Source organism: Dama dama, chromosome 32 (genome assembly GCF_033118175.1).
Source record: "Dama dama isolate Ldn47 chromosome 32, ASM3311817v1, whole genome shotgun sequence".
Lineage (NCBI taxonomy): Eukaryota > Metazoa > Chordata > Mammalia > Artiodactyla > Cervidae > Dama > Dama dama.
This window is the reverse complement of record NC_083712.1, coordinates 32,970,008-32,975,929: the sequence shown is the minus strand read 5'-3', so window position 1 is coordinate 32,975,929 and position 5,922 is coordinate 32,970,008. Positions and strand designations below refer to the sequence as shown.

Sequence of the window (5,922 nt, the reverse complement as noted above, 5' to 3'; positions counted from 1 at the left end):
GTTTCTGCATAGAGAGGACAAGAAGTGACTTTAAGCAGGCAAGGTGGCAACTTTCTAGCTGTTGTCATTGACTTTTCACTGTGTTTACAATACAGTGTGTTTCAGTATCTTAGAGGAAGACAGTCTTTATATTTAATACTTGGGCTCACTAATAGTAACAGTTACTCCCAAGTTGTATTTATCTATAAATAGCATAAAACAAGGTTGATATGGAGGATAAGGGTAGATAATCCAGTTAGGTAATCCAGGTTATCTTCCTTGTTATGCAGTAGGTTTCAAGTTATCATTTGCTAATTTACTCCATAGTTGAATGATTCTGTTTGGGTCAAGCCAATCAGAATTTGGCATTTGAGAAGATTGAAGGAAGGACTAAGGACTGGAGGATTGTGTTATTGAAGAGTCGATCTGTTTTCTCACCTTTGTAGCCAGAATGACTTTGACCTCTTTGTGGAACTTGATCTATTTTTCTCAAAGCTTCTAGACTCTCAAGGGAAAGGAACCAGGGGACTCCTAAGCCTTGGGGACTCCTTAACTTTAATTATTCTCCTGTTGAAAAGCAGCTGAACTGGAAGTACTCTTTCCCCATAACCCAGGCTCTTGGGATAGTCTTTAAAGCATGTAAATTACTTCTAACTTTACTCTCATTTGGCTGTATATAATTAGGCAGATACAGGATTTTCCTTGGGCCCGAAGGGAGAGCCTGCCTCAAATTTTTAGAGAAGTCCATCCATATAGTACAGAATATTAAAACAAGATTTGGATTTCTGCATCACAATTATGGAAATATTTGAGGACCAGTTTTTGCTTCTAGTTTAGGAAATCCCTCATATTGGAGATTTATTAATCCAACATAGACAGCTGATCACAGTTTATCATGATAAAATTGCTTAAAAGGTAATCTCTCTCTTGCCTATTATCTTTGCCCTGAGGGCAGCAAACTAAATCTGAGCAATAATTATAATTGAAATAAGTCTTGAGGAATGTACTGGTAATCCCTAGACTTTTCCTGCGTGGAATGCCCACGTTTGTTTTGTGCCTGATCGTCTAGATTGGGGGTTCTCAAAATGTGGTTCCTGGACCATCAGCATCACTTGGGTATTTATTAGAAGTAAAAAAATTGGGGGCCTCAGAATACTGAGGATGGAAACTCCAGAGATTGGACCTAGGAATCTGTGTTTTAATAAGCCCTCTAGGTGATTCTCATATATGTTAAAAGTTTGAGAACCACTGATTCTAGATCATCAGGGATAAACCAAGGATTTTTTGCTTTGCTAGTCCATTGCTTTCAATCTATATACCTTATTACTCACGTGGGTGTTACTCTCTAGGTGTACCCCAAGAATAGACAGTCTGTTTCTAGGAATACACTGAAGAGTACCCAGGATAGAATTGCTGGTGGCTTTCAGAGTTTTCTCTACTTCCTTGTCTTTCCTTCTTGGTGAGTGCCTGGAACAAAGTAACTGCTTGTTAAATACTTGTTAAATGAATAACTGCCTCCCTTCCCTTCCCCAACAGCAAAACCACATTCTTAGAAAATTTCTTTTGGATTCTTCCTTTGCAGGAGCATTAAGTCTGAAAGTGAGGTCCCTAGTTAAGAGCATTTCTTTCACCTAATAGTGATACTGGTTAAGAGATTGCTAATATTAAAAAGAAGAAAGAAAAGAATGGTTCTTACGTAGCTGATTGGATGCTTTCCTCAGCATTATCTACCAGTAGATCTCAAACTTAGCTTACATCAGAATCACCTGAAGAACTTGTCAAGTCACGGATTGCTGAGCTCAGCTCTAAGAGTTTCTGATTAATAGGTCTAGGATCCAGCCATAAGGTTTTCATTGCCTGTAAATTTCCAGGTGATACTGACGCTGCTGGTCTCGGGACTGTAATTTGAGAACTGCTGCCTTTGGTTCTCCAAGACTAGAAATATAGGTCATTTCATGCATGTGAATGTTAGTTCCTGGTGTTTGCATAGCCAGTGATCTGTAATTGGAAAGTACATGTACTTGGCTAACAAACTTGCTGAATAGTATTTTTTCCCCCAGAGGTGTTGTTAAGATCTTTTTTCTCAGCACGAGACTTTCTTTTTTTTCAGACATCTTTAAAAACTATTTTAAAACTCACCTGCTTAGATAATTGAACTTAATTGACTGAAATAGATTCTTTACCCAAGTCTTGCCACACTGATCATTTCTCTACTTTTCATCTCAAGCTTGGTTGAGAGTTTAGCTAAGCTACTCCATGGTATTTCTTGTTGGCATCCATTTGGTTTGGCCCAGCAGCCTGCAGTGACCTTAAACTGACGCCCCCTCAAGCAAGTGCATACCCTACATAGTGACCCTCAGAGTCACAGGAACATGCGGGTTTCTGACAGCACTGCTCGTCAGCTGTGTCCTCTCCCTCCCACTGCCTTGCCCTTCTGTGCCCAGGTGGCTTACCAAAACCCTGGTCATTTGGTTTGAGTTTATCAATATAGGCTTAACCCAGGAAGCCCAAAGCACTTCAGTTCAGTTCAGTTCAGTTGCTCAGTTGTGTCCGACTTTGCGACCCAATGAACTGCAGCACGCCAGGCCTCCCTGTCCATCACCGACTCCCAGAGTTTACCCAGACTTGTGTCCATTGAGTCGGTGATGCCATCCAGCCATCTCATCCTCTGTCGTCCCCTTCTCCTCCTGCCTTCAGTCTTTCCCAGCATCAGGGTCTTTTCCAATGAGTGAGCTCTTCGTGCTTCACATAGACACTAAGAAAGGCGTGTGCCTCAGGTCTGGTCTCTGTCTGCTCTCTGCCTTGACCTCCTTGTGGTTCCTTGAGGCTTGTCAAGTACTTCCTCTAGGACTTGTGAAGAATGAACTTCTTTATTTCATTTCCTCTTGTGATCTGTTGTTGAACCTTGGCTTACCACCCAGCTCCCTGTGCTCCACTTAATGTATTAATTTGACAAATTCATAACACACTTATTAATTTTCCAGTGTAATTTTATACCTAAACATGTGTTGCTTATTTATCTTCTGGAGTTGATATTTGTTTCTGTTTTCTGTTCTCTAATACAACTTCCCAAAGAATGGAAAAATTGATATTTCTTTGATTTGGATTTTTTCCCACAGCTAAACCCAATTTTCTAGTATTTCTCAGCATCTCCTGAAACAGATTAAAATGAGGAGAAACTGAGCCTTTTTTCCCCAACTCTCTTGTAAGACATTTTTTTCTCGCTAAATTGTTCTAAAGAAAAAATCTCAAAAGAGCTCAATGAATACAGAATTCTTAAGTTTATTGTTATTGGTTGTTTTTTGTTTGCTTGTTTGTTTGTATGTAGGATCTCAGTTCCCCAACCAGGAGTTGAACTCAGACCCTCAGCAGTGAGAGCTGAGTCCTAACCTTGGACCTCCAGGGAATCTCAAGAATTAAGTTTAATAAAGATTTTGGTTAAATGTTTTAGCCATACCCTTTCAAATCAAATGCATACATCCTTTGCAGATTTAAGTCAGAGTTTCTATGCTAGATAGCTTCTAGTAGAGAAAAAAGTCTTGAAGACACTTCTATTAATAGTTCTTCTCTTAATAAACTGTCTCCCCTGAATTTGTGGAAAGGTTTACCAGGTCCCTCCCGTCTTGTTAAAACCTGTGGTTGATGTTGCTCTGTAATGTCACTGTCTCCATACCAGTATTTTCTTGTTCCAGGGTTTGTTTGCCACTCTTTTACCCTTCCAGAAAGCCTGGGACAACTCTGTGCAAAAATCATTATGTTAACATCCTTCCTTGAACAACTTTCATGATCAAATTAAAAGAAAATTGGGAATGTTTACCTCCTCATACATATGTACTGTTTAGACATGCCAGTCATATTAATTTACAAGTTTGCTTCAGCTTCTTACTATTGTACTGACTTAACAATTATACTTTAACTTATTGTAATTATAGTAGGTAAACATGGTAACCATTAACTTCCAAAAGTATATATCCATATATGTATTACTAAATAGTTTATAACATTTTTTATATTCTTATGTGGCTGCCAGCTCACACTATAGGATGAACCGTCACTATCAAATTGCTCAGAATTTCTATTACCTAGATCATTTAGCATTTCATTTTATGCACCAGACTCTCATCCTTATTGCCTTGATACTTCATGACTACTCAAGGGCTTCCCGGATAGCTGAAATGGTGAGAATCTGCCTGCAGTGTGGGAGACCTGGATTTGATCCCTGGGTTAGGAAGATCCCCTGGAGAAAGGAATGGCAACCCACTCCAGTATTCTTGCCTGGGGAATCCCATGGACGGAGGAGCCTGGTGGGCTACAGTCCATAGGGTCACAAAGAGTTGGATGCGATTAAGCGACTTAGCACAACTCCTGTGCATAAGACTGAGGGGCAGGTTAAGAAAACACAGCAACTTTATGATGACCATTCTGCATTTAGGCATTTCAGATGTCCTGCTCGCCTCCCAAGCTCTAAGTCACCCATTGCTAAGCCTCAGGTTGAAGAAGAACTCAAGAGAGAATTAAGAATAGAACTTTCTAAATTACTACAATGAAATCAAGCTTTCTTTAAATACATGTGTTCACAAGGTGTTGACATGAAACCTTTTTTTTTGGTCAGTATATAGTTAATTTTTAATGCCCAGATTTTATAATTCAAGGGCCAGGGGCCAGAACTTTCTCGTAGACTCAAGCTTACAAATTTGCAGTAGGCTTTAGATGCCAGTAGGGATACTTCTTGTCTAATTTGGTTTCTGGGAAGACTTCATTCAAATCCTCAGTGGTTGTCTCATCAAATGGAATTAATGTTTTTCATCTTCTCCAGCTCTTTCTCATGTTCTTTGTTCCTGGTCTTTGAGAGAGACAAAAACTCAGCACAGTTTTTCACATCATCTTTTTCTTGAGCGCCCACCTGGGCGGTATATTTACTTTCTGGTTCAGAACCTTAAGGGCTTTAAGCTTCTCAAGGTTGTCTACCTTGGCCACGTTGGCCTTGTAGTAAGCCTAGTCAGTGGCAGATGGCTTCTCAGGTCTTCCTGGAGGTGAGAGTCCCACCCCAGGACTTCAGGGAGTTCATCGTGGCCTTCTGCTTTCAGGATATGATCTCCCCCAAAACTACCCAGTCAGTGGTTTTTAGAGCAAGTTTCTGCCTCGCCACCTTGAGACCTTCGTGACAAGCAGACCCTAGACCAGGACCCCGAGTCTTTTCACTGCTGCTTCTGTTGCCAGGAGGCCCTGGGGCTGGACTCTGACAAGGTGCACCCTGCTTTCAGGCGCACTCCCGGCCTTCACACCCCTTCTTTCCTCCTAGGCTTGTCCCCGATTACTGCGACATTCTCACTGGTGGACTTCTCCGGCCAAGGACATTAAACCTTCTGAACAACCTCTAGAAATATCTGCTGAAACATGTGACATGTAATTATGGTTTCATGGATGTTGAATTTTGAATTAATTAAGAAATGATCTGATTTTCAGCCAGATGCTTGTGCCCAGGTGGCACTAGTGGTAAAGAACCTGCCTGCAAATGCAGGAGACTCAAGAGACACGGGTTCTATCCCTGGGTTGGGAAGATCCCCTGGAAGAGGGCATGGCAATCCACTCGTCTTCTTGCCTGGAGAAACGTGTAGACAGGGGAGCCTGAGGGGCTCCAGTCCATAGGGTTGCAAAGAGTTGGGCATGACTGAAGTGACTTAGCATGTGCACTCCTGCCCATATTAATGGACAAATAAGGGTCCATAACCTTCTTTAGGTTAAAGAAGAGAATTATTGAACAGGTGGTTTTTAATGATAGCAACTTAGAGGCATTTTCTGCCCTTCAACAAAATTTAGTCTCAAGCTTCCCAGCCCATGAAACCAAGGTATTGTTTGACTTTCTCTCCAATCCTGTCTCCCCAATTCAAGAGACATTTATTGAAAATCTGTATAAAATTAGGTGTTAACCTTGTATATTAT

General features: G+C 40.9%; 1 pseudogene; it reads right to left on the bottom strand.

Moving 5' to 3' along the window:
• Nucleotides 1-4,665: 4,665 nt before the first annotated feature.
• LOC133050537 (ATP synthase subunit d, mitochondrial-like) lies at nucleotides 4,666-5,305 on the bottom strand (annotated as a pseudogene).
• Nucleotides 5,306-5,922: the final 617 nt, after the last annotated feature.